Below are 14925 nucleotides of genomic sequence, written 5' to 3'. Positions count from 1 at the left end.
AGGCCGGCTTGGGACAAGACGCTACGATGGTGTTTAGCGTGATGACAGCCATCTTCTGAGGCCGCCAGCATCTGAGTAAAGCGCCCATAAAGATTCAATCCTTGTCTCGACTTACTGGCTCTGGGGGTGACAGGCAGCACGAACGCCACTTCTCTGGTTTCAGGGTCATGTGGTGTGTGGCCTCTTCGTATGGGATTCTTTCGTGTAAGATTCAGCCATGTCTTTGCATGGGTTGATGGTTCGTTCCTTTCTATTGCTGAGTAGTATTCCATTACTTGAATAGGGAAGGAGAAATACTTTTCCTTCTATTCTTCTAGGTTCTTGGCCAAGAACCCTCACCTTGACAGATTAACAGGAGGAAAATAGAAATTTAATAGCATGTATACCTCCCGTATACATGGCAGCTACCCAGGAAAACTGCGTAGCTCTGTGAAAAGGTCCAAGTCATCACTTTAGATAACATCTTCAGCTAGAAAAACCAAAGAAATATGTTGGGCGGAGAAGCCAGTTAAGGTAGGTTATCAGGCGCAGCACAGTAAACAAGGATATGGTTGTTGAGCAGATTTAAGCCCAGGCCTGTCTCCATTGCAAAGGCTCTCCGGAGCTTTAGTCATCCTTCTCTTCTTGGTACAGAGAGGGAGACACCCTTACAAATGGAGACTTTCCTTATAAAATGCAAGTTTTCCTCATAAAAGGGCAACTTCTATGGTTTTCAGGGATTCTCCTGTGTCTGCTGTTTTTAAAAAATTGCTCAGCTCAGCCCTGGCCAGTGAAGCTCAGTGGTTGGCGGTCATCCTGTAACCAAAATTTGCCGGTTCAACTCCTAGTCAGGGCACGTGCCTAGGTTTGCGGATTTGGGCCCTGGTCTGGGCGTGTGTGGGAGGCAGCATGTCCAGCTCCCCTTCACATGGATGTGCCCCAGTTTGCTTGTGCATTCATCTGTGAGGGACATAGTACATTTTAAGTGTTTAGCCATTGTGAATAGAACTGCTGTGCATAATTGCATGCTAGTCTTTGTTTGGACATAATTTTTCACAAAAACTCATAAATACTAGAGGCAGGATTTTTGGATCCTAAGATGAGACTTGTTTAACTTTGGAAAAAACTGCCAGCCTGTCTTCCAAAGTGGCTGTGTATTCCACCAGTAATGGAGTTCCTGCCAAAATGTGAGGAGTGGGTAAAGAGGAGCCCTTGGGGTGGGGTGGCGGCCCCGAGGTAGGCTCCTAACATGGGAGGGCAGTCAGAAGTTCAGAGCCTTTAGGCCCATCCGTGATCAGCCGAGACTAGTGTGCATGAGGCTCCTCTCTCTGCGTTCCTCTGTCTGTCTCTCTCTGTGACCTATGTGACCCCACATGCCCCTTGAGTCCTCACGTCCTCCCCATGTAGCCTTCAGCTACCCCAACCGGTCCTTCACCTGCCTCCTGTGAGACCCCCACGTGATCCTGAGATAGGGCATGTGGCAGAGCAGCTGCAGTCGGTAAAAGCTACAGGAGTGTCAAGAAGACGGAAGATCGCCTCCCACTGGATGTATGGCTTAAAAGTAGCGGAAACCAGCTTGATCCAACATGGTGACTAACTTCACTTATGGGTAGCCCCTAGCGTCGTTGTGTGCTCACTGTGGTACATTCGCATGCTAAACAGCACACGTGTACTCCGTGATCCGAAATGGAAAGCCCATATAAGGACACAGCATGGCTGACGGAGCTCCTGTGCGAAGTCTCCACTCCTTGCCCTCAAAGAACCTGAATATTCCTCCCCCTATTGAATATGCTAAACCTCCAATTAAAGAAACCTCAATAAAGGAAGCAAATTCTGCTAAAGGGGGGCTGCTCTGTCTGTGGAGTAGCCCACTCTCTGTCTTTACTGATAAATTCACTTTCTCTTTAAACTCTATGATGCGTGAATTTGAATTTTTCCTGCATGAAGCCAAGAACCCACCCTTGCATCATTCCCATGTGAACCCTTAGTGTCCCCACATGACCCAACGTGTCCCCCAGGTCACCATGTGACCCCACTGACCCCAATGTGACTTTCATGTGGCCTCCCACCTGACTCCCATGTGACCTCCTATAACTCCTATGACTCCTGCATGACCCAATGTGACTCCCTTGTGGCCCTTGCATGACCCCAGTGTGACCCTCCCCTCTAATGTTACCCCCATGTCCCCCAACTTGTCTCTTGCAGTTCCTTTATGTGGCCCCACGTGGTCCCCATAACCCCCATTTGCTTCCTTGTGGCTCCAGTATGCCCCCAAATCTCCCACATGCCCTCAGTGTGGGCGCCATGTTCCCCTAGGTGCCTTTTATGTGCCACCCAAGTGACTCCCGTGCGCCCTTCTCGTGGCCTCCAGGTGCTCCTTCCATGGCCTTCGTGTGCCCCTATGTCCCCATCCTGCTTCTCATGTGGCCACTGTGTGACCCTCATGTACACCCACAGTCTCTCAAGTGATCTCCACGACTCCCACCTGCCCCCATGTAGCCTAACACACACATGTGTGTATATGCACATGTACATATCTGTCCAGAAGGTGTCCAGCCATGTAGTATGAAAAATAGAGACATTTATTGAAGAAGATACAAGATACAAGGAATGTTGTACATAGGAAAATGACGCCTCAGTCCCCTTCAAAGTAGGCACCTTGGGACCTCACCCAGTTCTCCCAATTGCCATCAGCTGCCCTGTCGTATTTTCCTGAATCTCATCGATGGTCTGAAGTCTCTTCCCTTTCAAAGGTGATTTTAGTTTTGGGAAAATCCAGAAGTCACAAGGCACCAAATCTGGGCTGTGGCAGGGCTGAGTCACCTGGGTGATTTGATGTTTTGCCAGAAAACCCTGCACGAGACGTGATGCATGAGCGGACATGCTGCTGTGATGAAGCTGCCAGTCACCAGTTGCCCACGGCTGCGGCCTTCTGATTCATCCGAACAGTTTCCCCAGAGGAATGTTCGAGCTTAATGCAAAATGTGATGCAGATTCACTGCTCTACTCAGTCATTTTGAGTGTGACAGCCACACGGCACACATGCTCACTCAATGGTGTCTACACCCCCACTGACCAGTACAGTGAAGTCGTCATTGTTCACACACGCACATTCCAGTGCACTGTCCTTGGCTGCCAGGTTACATTGATGTCACTCAAACTGTTCTTGTTATACTAACAGGCTGGACAGACTGTACACACACACACACACGTGTATATGTGTGTATATATGTATATGCTATATTTATCTGCCGTATGGGGACCACACGGAGGTTACATGGAAGGTGCATATATGTTGTCTGGAAGGTAGTGTAGCATAGACTGATGTTTGTTTAGAATTCTCAACTTTGCTTAGGTTAACCTGTAAACCCACTTAGATCATCCTAACTATTATAAGGGAAGTTAACTGCATTCTGTGATTTGCTGACACTTCGATGGAAGGGCAGAGACTGAATTAGTTATACTTTTTTACACACCTGTGCCATCCCAACACTGACAGTCGCCAGACACGTCTTTTCAGGGAGAAGCTGGCATGATCTGCAGAACCACAGGACTACCCCCACTCACACCAGCCTGGGGTGACCGAGGCAGCCCGGAGGGCCCTCTCTGACCTCACGAACTTTTCTCACTGTGCCCTCATTCTAACACTAAAATCTCCTCCAAAGGTGGAGACTTCCCACCATTTTCGAACAGATGATGTGTGTATATGAAGGTGTGTTTGCTAACTCAGGCACAGGAATGTCCCCACCTGTACATGACATGAGGAAGCTCACCTTGGTGTTTATGCCTAATTTCCCTGAGAGGATGAATCCAATCCTTTGTTCGGGGTGCACTGCTTTGGAAGTGATCCCCAGTGTGTTTCTTGAGAGCTGGCAAGCAATAAAGTTCCTTTTTATAAAATCATCTTGGAGTTGTCTTTTGGATGGTGACACTGAGTAATTGGACCTGGTTCAGTCTGGTAACACCTTCATGGCCCCCAAGCACCCCCCACGTGGTGCCCAGAGGGTGAAATAAATATACACCTGAACAGTTTAGAAGAAGCTTTAAAAAAAATAATGCAACCGAACCCAGTTTCGGGTGCCTGCCCCAACAAAAGCCGAACTCGTGAGGCAGACGCTGGTGAGAAGGAAGAGGCTGATTCAAGCTCAGGCCCCTGGGAAGATGGGGTCTCTCGTCCCAAACCCCATCCTATCAGCGCTGGTCACACTAGCAAATTGTATGAGGCTGAAACACGGGGAGCGAAAGCTGCGGGCGTGCAGGGTGTCCGTGTGGGGCGTGCAGGGCGTCTGTGTGGGGCGTGCAGGGTGTCTGTGTGGGGCCTGCAGGGTGTCTGTGTGGGGCCTGCAGGGTGTCTGTGTGGGGCGTGCAGGGTGTCTGTGTGGGGCGTGCAGGACGTCTGTGTGGGGCGTGCAGGACGTCTGTGTGGGGCCTGCAGGGTGTCTGTGTGGGGCCTGCAGGGTGTCTGTGTGGGGCCTGCAGGGTGTCTGTGTGGGGCGTGCAGGGTGTGCAGGCTGCACAGGCCATCTTCCTGTGGGCGTTGATATGGATCTCTTATGGCCGGCATCCTGGAGTTGGCCATCTGGTTTCTTATCAGCTGAACTCCTGGGGCACTGAGGTCAGGCTACTTCCTAGGTTCCCACAGGAAGAGAAACTGCTGAAGTGTGAGGTATACTAAGAAAACTTTTAACATGCAAGCACAAGTTTCGAGAGGAAAATCAGGTTAGAATAAGAAGCTGGGTTTAACATTTATTCAGAGTCGTATTTAATGATCCATTTTGCATAAGGTCTGCTGAAATTGTCTCCCCAGAGAAGGGGAGCAGGCAGGGACCGTGGTGCCTGCCCAAAGCTGCTGCTTTGCAGGGACGGTGAGAGGCACCTCGGGTTTTGTGCTGAACGTGGCTGTGGAGAGATCAGCACAGTAACGACACATGGGGCGGCTGGGGGTGGTGCTCATTTTCACAAACTTGATGGTTTAGGGCGCACGGATGACTCCGATCAGGGTGGCCCTTCCTGCCTGGCTTCTTTCACTTCGGATGTCTCCAACGTTCGTCTATGTGACATACAAGGATGTGTCCTGATGTGTGTCAGCACTTCGTTCATTTTCTCATTGGGAGTAAATGTATTTCCACACGTTCACCATTTCAGCCGTTGGAAGCATACAGTTCCGTGGCATTCACTGCATGCACGTGTTATACAAACGACGGCGACACCGTTCCCCTCCAGAACCTTTTCATTTTCCTTGAGTGAAACTCTGCGTGCACTGAACACTGACTCCCCATTCCCCTCCCCCAGCCCTGGCCCCCACACTCTGCTTTCCGCCTCTGAATTTGATCTCTAGATACCTTATGTAAGTGCGATTATGTAATATTTGTCTTTCTGTGGCTGTGTTATTCACAGCACATCCGTGTTGTTGCATGGGTCAGAATTTCCTCAGTTTTTAAAAAAAGATTTCATTTATTGTTTGGGGAGAGGGGAAGGGAGGGAGAAAGAGAGGGAGAGAAACATCCATGCGTGGTTGCTTCTCCTGCGCCCCCAACCGGTGACCTGGCTCTCAGCCAAGGCTTGTGCCCTGACTGGGAATCCAATCTGTGCTCTTTGGTTCACAGGCCGGCATTCAACCAACGGAGCCACACCAGCCAGGGGCAGATTTCCTCAGCGTTTGAGGCTGTGTATACACCACATCTTATTTATTCACCCATTACTGGAACTTGGGTTGCTTCGGCTACTGTGTGTAATGTTTCCGTGAGTACGAGCGTACAAGCCTCTGTCCCAGTCTCCAGTTTCCAAGCTGCTGTATGTGCCTGGAAGTGGAGTTGCTGAGTCATACATTACTCCTGTGTTTTAAGTTCTGGGGAACTGCCGTACTGTTTTCCACAGTAGCTGCACCATTTTATTTATTCCCTTATGTGGCACAATAATAACTCAGCTTATGGGTTTACCACGTTTTGTGAATCCACTCACCCGTCGCTGGGCACTTGCGTTGGTTCCGTCTTTGGCTACTGTGAATAGTGCTGCTGTGAACATTTGGTAAAAGCTTTTGTTTGAATACCTTTTACAATTTGGTTTTTGAACCGTATGGTGATTGTTGGTTTTAGGAAACGCCAAACTATTGCGCACATAGGCTGCTCCATTTTCCTTTTGCACAATGTCTATGGGCTCCAATTTCTCTACGTCATCGCTGACATTTGTTATTTTTAGTTTTCTCGATTACAGCCATTCTAGGGTGTGGGAAGGGGCACCCCGCTGCGGCTTTACTTTGTATTTCCACGATGATTCAAGGGTGTTCAACATCTTTTCACGCGCTTCTTGGCCATTTTATGTCTTCTCAGGAGAAGAGTTTATTCAAGTCCGTCTTTAAAATGTAGCTTTTCGTCTTTTTGTTGATGAGTTGTAAAAGTTCTTTGTATATTCTGGATATCAGATATGTAATGTACAAATACATCTTCTACTCTGTGAGCTGTCTTTTCAATCTCTGGACAGCTTCTTTTGAGACACGAAAGCCTTTAGTAGTGAGGAAAGCTCATGGCCTGAAGGCGGAGCAGAGTGCGGTGGCTACCGTGTGAGAAGGTGTCCTCGGACTGGAGGATGACGCAGCAGCCCTACAGAACGTAACAGAATTGTCGCGGGGCGATCACTTACGGGGAGATTGGGTTGGAGCAGAACAGTCGACCCAGCAATTCTGTGCAGATTCTTCTCCACTCACACACCCCCGTTACAGTGCTTTTTAAATAGTGTAACCTGGGTACTGATGAATGACCGGCAGGACAAAGGGACAAAGGACACAGCATTGCCAGGGGCCATGCCTGATGATTGCTTATAATCAACACTATTCCCAGTGTGATATTTGTCTCGGTTGTCATACCATTCTGGCTCTTACTAACAAAAATATTATGGCTACATTTTAAGGAACACGATAGTCATCAACTAGAAAGCTTTGGTATGTTTACAACGGACAGGGAGATTGGTCAAAGGTCACAGCGTGAAGGGACAGAGAGAGAGAGACAGTTTTGTTCACATGGGCATCTATACACCACCCCTGTGGGACATCTCTGTGGCCCCCACGATCTTATCTGCCCACCTTCCTGAGAGTCCCTGGGGCCAGAGAGCGGGAGGGGCCTGCATGCTTATAGAGACCGCAACCGCAAAAGCAAAGCAAGCCTCCTAGCCATGAGAGAATTCCTTAAATAGCCGAACCCGGGTTCCAGGGAGAAAAGCAAGCTAATGACTAAATGCATCAGTGAGGGAAATCTGATAAACCTTATTTACAGCATAGTGCATAAACAAGGGCTAGTAATGTTGATTCCTAAGAGGGAATGTGAGGACAATATTCTCGTTTAGCGTCAGCCCCGGTCCCATACTGTACTGCAATGAGAAAGTATAAAGCCATTCTGTTTTGCAAAACCAGTTTTTTCATTTGAGCCGTTCCTTGGCAGCAAGAAAATGCTCTGTTTAGAATCATTTAAGGCAGCTGCGTGAACTTAGCCAAGGCTAGGATTTCCAGGTTGGTGCTAATTCTGGCATACGGGGTTAGAAAATGGATACAGGCAATTTTCACCAGGACAGACTGTGAGTCCACTGGGACTGCAGAGCAGGTAAGTTTAAGGGGGTTCCTGGTAAAGTGTCACGCATTTCTCCTGGTAAGGTAGGAAAGCCCAGTGTAGTGTGGCCCGTCCACCCATAAGGGAGATACGACCATAAATGTGTGCCACATATTTAGATACATTTTGGGGTGGTCAGAAAGACACCTGCCTTTAAAGGCTTGTTCTCTCTTCCTATCCAATCAGTGTCTAAACCCTGTGCATTATTTGACGAGCAGTGGGTGGGAGTCACCCCATGTGTCCACGCCCACGAGGGGTGTGGTCACTCCGCTCTATACAAAGCGCAGCAAACACAGCCGGTCTTCCCTGTTCAGTACACACCCGACTTAAGCCGTCCCGAATGTGATAAGCAGTGGGGATCGTAGAAAAGTTAGTGTGATGTCTAAGTAGATCAGAGACACACTTTTTAGTAAGTTCACAATTAAAGGAGGGACCGCTCGCCCTGATCCTGGAAGTCAAACTTCTCAGGTTCTCATGGGTAGGTAGCTTGTCCCATCCACTGCAACCCAACAGAGACGTGGAAGGGGAGCACCACCCAAGGCCTCCCTTCCACGCTGGGCACGGGCCGCAGGGCACAGACCCCGAGGTCAGGTTGAGTGTGTATTTCTGCTTCAGGGGCTGCTCAGGGGAGGAAGGTATTGCCCGACCTCCAGGCACAGTTCCCAGGAAGAGCAAACTAAGGGCGGTAAGAGACGGTCAGCAGCCTGTGGCGGGGGGAGGTCCTCTCCTGCAGTCACGACAGAGCCGGCAGTTTCATCCTGCGTCAAAATGTACGCAGCCTGTGGTTTCTGGGCAGGAGCCACACGCCCCATGTGTTGCCCGAGGGCCGAGCGTGCCAGGGTTATTTGCAATATGAGCGGGTGGCAAAAGCCCACGCTGCGCGGCCAGTTACAGCCAGTGCTCTTTAGTACTGACTTTTGTCCACTGTGGTCATACACAGAATGGCTAGGCCCGGACTCCAGCAGGATTAAAGGGGGCCCCTTTAGCTGGCCGGGATATTTCTCACTCTGGCGAGAAGTATCCTATCCGACCTGGGGGAAGTTGCCAGTCCAAGCCCTACTCAGTGTCCCCTGCCCTGGTTTGGTGTCTGAAGGAGCTCTGCGTAGTAGTTGACCTTGGCTCCTTACCAGCTGTGGCATTAAGGCACCAGGCTGTAGCGCTCTAACAGACACGGGCAGTGGGGTGTCCCGTGTAGCAGTTCCCAAGGCTGGTGGGGAGCTAACCCTGTGTTGGTACCTGCTGCATTTACTTTCCCAGCCACTTCGGCAATGACCTTCAGCCACTTAGTGCAAGGTGCAGAATTGTAACAGAGCCCACACAGCTGTGCCTTTAGCACATCAGGCTTCTTGCCCTGGCCGGGTGGCTTAGTTGGTTGGAGCACCGTCCCGTACTCTAAAAGACTGTGGTCAGGGCACATGCTGAGGTTGCAGGTTTGATCCCTGGTCAGGGTGTGTCTGGGAGGAAACTGATCCAAGTTTCTCTGTCTCTCTCTCCCCTTTCCTCTCTCTAAAATCGATAAACGTATCCTTGGGCAAGGATTAAAAAAAAATACTATGCTTCTTTAGGGATGGGGACTGTACCTTTTATTGATGAGGGCATCTCTCGGGGAGGGCCTGTAGTGGGGGCTCAGGTGGGCTCGTAATGCATCAGCCCCAGACGGCCTGTCACTCATCGCAGGGAGGACCGGAGCAACGCGCTGTTGCAAATACGCCATTTCTGCAGGGTGCAGGTTTGGGCAACAGCTGAAGCAGGTTTCGTAAAGAATCCATCTATTTACTACCTCTCGATTGGGACGGAAGTTCTTGCTGTAACTGGCAGCTCTTTGTAAGGGGCTCCACCTGCAGGAGAGCTGTATCATTGCCAATAATTGCTGTCTATTGGGGCGTATTCAATTTTTGGCCCTCTCTGTAACTGGGACCAAAAGCTAAGGGGCATGAGCTCCTTTTGCATTTTTTTTGTTGTCCTGCCTGCTGGGGCTGCTGAAACATCTCAGTCAAATGGCGACTCTGCCTGTGAGGTCCCCACAGCTTGGACCTGTCTGACCAGCATTTTTGCTTCCTCAGAGGCAGCGTGTTGTTGGGCCCCTAGTCCCTCGTATGTCCCTTCTTCACTAGGTGATGTAATGGGCGAAAGCACTGCACTCAGTGGGGTATAAAGCTCACAAATACCCCCGGATTCCCACGCAAGCCTGTCCCTCTTTCACATTTCTTCGTACGGGGGAGGCTGGTGCTCGAGCAGCCTCAGAGGCAACACAGGCCTCACCGAGCCCCACAGCTCCCCAAAGCTTCACTGCTGTAGATGGTGCAGTAGAACTTGCCAGTTTCTCTGTAGCAGAGGCAAACCTTCACGATTGACACTGTGACATCAGTATAATGCTCCCATGCCTCAGCGTTTGGGAAAGAAAACAGTGACAGGCCCTGAGCCACTACCCTATGGCACACGATGGGGCTACGTAAACAGCCTTGGAGGAGCACTTGGAAAGTGTGACCCGAGTAGAGAACACATTTTATTTTTTTAACCTTTAACTGAATTTATTGGGGGTGATATTGGTTAATAAAGTTACATAAGTTTCAGTCCTGGTGTGGCTCAGTGGATTGAGCTCCAGGACCTGAAAGGTCACTGGTTCAATTTCCAGTCATAGCACATGCCTGGGTTGTGGGCCAGGTCCCCAGTAGGGGGTGTGCAAGAGACAACCGACCTGATGTTTGTCTCCCTCTCTTTCTCCCTCCCTTCCCATCTCTGAAAAAAAAATAAATAAAATCTTAAAAAAAAGAAGAACTTAAAAAAAAACGGTTAACCTACTTCTAGAAACACAAAACATACACTCATGGGCATTTTCAATACAAGAAAACTTAAATTTGTTTGCTTTAATTTCTTAAAACTACTAGACAAAGCACTAGCTTGTATTTTTATTTACAGCATACTCCATACTCTAATGTAATCTATCTTAAATCCAAAAAAGGTAACCAAAGGTTCTGGAAAATCGTAATTTAACAGCGCGCTCAGCTTGTTTTGAAGCTAAGATGAAGCCTGAAAAGATAAAAGCACTGCAATCCCCGGAACAAAGGACCTCTGGGTGCCATTTATGCGAAGAGGATCTAGCGTTCCAGCTAAGATGGAGGCGTAGGTAGAAACCCTTCGCTTCCTCGCACAACCAAAAGGAGAAAAACAACCAATCTAAAACCAATAAACAACCAGACGTGCCAGAAAATCAAACTGCATGGAACTCCAACAACCACGGAATTAAACAAAAATTCAATGAGAACAAAATGAGAACAACCAGACTGGTAAGATGGAGGACAGAGAGAAACCTCGGTGAGGCCGTGGACTGCGAGGGAGGGGCTGACTTAAGGGGAAACTGAGACTCAGGGCTGACTGTGGACTACGGTGGTTGCCGCAGTAGGAGATACTCCCAGTCTCACAGGAGTTCATTGGAAAGTGTGCTAGAGACGAGCAGGTGAGCTGCACTGCTCCCTCTCTGGCCCCTCCCCCACAGGCAGCACTGCAGGGCAGCAAGGAGGGTTGCCCTGCCTGGGGGAATACCTAAGGCCCCCCGCCCCACACTTACAACTTATCAGGGGCCTCGAAAGATCAGTGCAAAACCTCAGAAAGAGAGCTAAGCAAGGAGGATATAGCCAACCTATCTGATGGAGAATTTAAAGTTCTGGTTGTTGGGAACTGCCCTGCCTGGTTTCAGAAACTGTAACCCCCCATGGCTAAGGCTGAGTAAAGAGATCTTGGGACCATAATCCATTAAGAAGACAAAGCTTATTTTCCTTGTGCCACCTCTGCCCCCTTTTACTTCACCCTGCTTGGCCCCGGGCTGATGACTGGTTAGCCAAAGACAGGTAAGATTTCTCAAAGGAGAGATGACCTACGACAGGCATGATCTCCAAGGGGCCCTCAGGGAAGGACTTGGGGGACTATAGAGAAAGGGGGTGATGGACACTTGCCCCTCGGCTTTGACATGTCCTGCCCCTCATTCTGTCTGCAGGAAGTCTCCTAATCTCTTGGCTGCCTTACTTCCCCTGCTCGATTTAAGCCTGAAACAATGTCGGAGGTGAGTACAGCCCTGTGCTGGAAAGGGCGGGTTTCCTGGGGTGATCAGGCCTAAGAAAGAATGCATAAAATCCTATGAAACCTGCTTTGCTAATACTCTCAATTTAAATGATAAGGGTCCAAGCATGAAATGAGTTTGTTCCCTAAAGTTTTATGGTCCTTTAGCTATCTGACCCTGACTCAAAATAAGCCCTCAGAGTTCTTTCAATGTTATTTATTGTTTGATCCTTACTGCCTGACAATGATTGATGAGCTGTATTCCTATGTAAATTAAACCAATATAAGCTCATTGAGGAACAGACTCCTGGCCCTTCTCCTTTGAGAGATCGGCCACCTTTCCTCCTCAAGCAGATCATGTCTTGGTAGACTTTTTCTCATATATGGCAGCCAGGGGTGCCCTGCGGGTGGAGACCCCCACACCTGGTAATCAAAATGTTCACAGAACTGATTGAGCTTGGTTGAAAAATTAAAGAACAAATGAAAGATACTCAAAATGAAATAAAGCAAAATATTCAGGGAACCAACAGTGACAGGAAGGAAACTGGGACTTAAAGCAACGATTTGGAATAAAAGGAAGAAATAAACATCCAACCGGAACAGAATGAAGAAACAAGAATCCAAAAAAATGAGGAGAGGCTGAGGAATCTCTGGGACAAACTGAAACATTCCAATATCCGAATTATAGGGGTGCCAGAAGGAGAAAAACAACAGCAAGAAATTGAAAACTTATTTGAACAAATAATGAAGGAAAAGTTCCCCAATCTGGCAAAGAAAATAGACTTTCAGGAAGGCCAGGAAGCCCAGAGAGTTCCAAAGAAGTTGGACCCAAAGAGGAACACACCAAGGCACATCACCATTAAGTTTCCCAAGATTAAAGACAAAGAGACAATCTTAAAAGCAGCAAGAGGAAAGGAGACAGTTTTTTACAAAGGAATGCCCATAAGGCTATCAGCTGATTTCTCAAAAGAAACCTTATAGGCAAGAAGGGGCTGGAAAGAAGTATTTGAAGTTATGAAAGGCAAGGACCTACATCCAAGAATACTCTATCCAGCAAAGCTATCATTTAGAATGGAAGGACTGATAAAGTGCTTCCCAGATAAGGCCGAGTTAAAGGAGTTCATCATCATCAAGCCCTTATTATATGAAATGTCAAAGGGACTTATCTAAGAAAAAGAAGATAAAAAATATGAACAGTAAAATGACAACAAACTCACAACTATCAACAAATGAACCTAAAAGAAAAGACAATGAAAACAAAAACTAAGCAAACAACTAGAACAGGAACAGAATCAGAGAAATGGAGATCACATGGAGGGATTTCAGTGGGGAGGGGAGGAACGGGGGGAAGGTACAGGGAAGAAGTAGTATAATTGGTAGGCATTAAATAGATGGGGAGAGGTCAAAAATCATATAAGAAGCAGAACTCAAAGAGCTTATATGTACAACCCATAGATATGAACTAAAGGGAGGGATGCTGGAGGGTTGGGGAGTGCAGGGTGGAGGGGGGATAAAGAGGGAAAAATTGGGAAAACTGTAATAGCATAATCAATAAAATATAATTAAAAAAAGAAAAGAGGATCTATTGTTCCTCATCTATTGATATGATCATGTGATTTTTGTCTTTCCTTTTGTTTATGTGATGTATTACCTTTATTGATTTGTGAATATTGTGCCATCCTGGCATCCCTGGGATGAATCCCACTCGATCATGTTTTTTTGACCCTTTTAATGTATTGCTGGATGCGATTTGCCAATATTTTTTTTAGGATTTTAGTGTATATGTTCATCAGTGATATTGGCTTGTAGTTTTCTTTGTTGTGTCTTTATCTGGCTTTGGGATTGGGATGATGCTGGCTTCATAAAAAGATTTTGGGAGTCTTCCTTCTTCTTGACTTTTTTGGAATAGTCTGTGAAGGATGGGGTAAGCTCTTCCTTAAATGTTTTATAAAATTCTCCTGTGAAACCGTCCGGTCCAGGGCTTTTGTGTGCTGGGAGTTTTTTGATTACTGCTTCAATTTTGTCAGCTCTTACTGGATTGTTCAGACTTTCTGCTTCTTCTTTATTCAGTTTTGGAAGATTATATTTTTCTAGAAATTTGTCCATTTCACCCAGATTTTTTGGCATATAGTTCTTCATAGTAATTTCTTACAATCCTTTGTATTTCTGTGGTACTAGTTGTAATCTCTCCCCTTTCATTTCTGATTGTGTTTATTTGGGTCCTCTCTCTTTTTTTCTTTTCTTTTTTTTTTTTTACTCTTTATTTTTATTTTATTTTTTTAATATTTTATTTATTTATTCTTAGATAGAGGGGAAAGGAGGGAGAAGAGAGGGAGAGAAACATCAATGCGTGGTTGCCTCTTGCGTGCCCCCCACTGGGGACCTGGCCCGCAACCCAGGCATGTGCCCTGATTGGGAATCGAACCAGTGACCCTTTGGGTCACAGGCCAACACTTAATCCACTGAGCTACACCAGCCAGGGCTTTTTTTACTCTTTAAAATAGATTTTATTTACTTATTTGAGAGGGGAGGAAGGGAGAAAAAGAAAATGAGAACCACAGGCATGTGAGAGAAACATTCATTAGTTGGCTCCCCTTTGCATCTTGACCAGGGACTGAACCTGCAACCCATGTCCCCCAACCTGGAATCCTTTGCTTTGCCAGAGGGCCCCCAACCAAGCTACACAGTCAGGGTTGTTATTTATTTATCAATAAGTTTAAATCCTGGAGCAGCATTACACGGATTCTGTGTCCAATGGCTTTAGCAGGAAGGTTGCTTTGGAATTTAGCACGAGCCACGCCACTGTTTCCATGAGCACGAGTTACCTTTCCCCAGATGACTCTGGTTTTGTTTGGTTTACCACCAGCAGTCACTGTGTTGTTTTTTGCTTTGTACACATAAGCACATCTCTTTCCTATATAGAATTCAGTTTCATCTCGAGCATAAACACCTTCAATTTTAAGAAGAGCTGTGTGCTCCCTCTGGTTCCGGAGACCCCGTTTATAGCCAGCAAAAATGGCCTTGGACCACAGCCTTCCAGACATATTTGTTGTTGTAGAAGTCCTGTTCCTGGCAGGTACCACAGGATTCAAGATGGCGAAAAAAAAAAGCTCTCTTTTTTTCTTGATGAGTCTGCTTAAAGGCTTGTTGATTTTGTTTATCATTTCAAAGAACCAGCTCCTGGATTTATTGATTCTTAAAATGGTTCTTTTGGTCTCTATATCACTTACTTCTGCTCTGATCTTGGTTATTTCCTGCCGTCTACTCACTCTGGGCTTTGTTTGTTATTGTT

General features: G+C 47.3%; 1 pseudogene; it reads right to left on the bottom strand.

The window, feature by feature from the left end:
* Positions 1 to 14329: 14329 nt before the first annotated feature.
* LOC128779532 (large ribosomal subunit protein eL33 pseudogene) lies at positions 14330 to 14720 on the bottom strand (annotated as a pseudogene).
* Between the last annotated feature and the right edge of the window lie 205 nt (positions 14721 to 14925).

Source organism: Desmodus rotundus, chromosome 1 (genome assembly GCF_022682495.2).
Source record: "Desmodus rotundus isolate HL8 chromosome 1, HLdesRot8A.1, whole genome shotgun sequence".
NCBI lineage: Eukaryota > Metazoa > Chordata > Mammalia > Chiroptera > Phyllostomidae > Desmodus > Desmodus rotundus.
The sequence above is the reverse complement of the archived record's forward strand: the minus strand, read 5'-3'. Positions and strand labels throughout refer to the sequence as shown.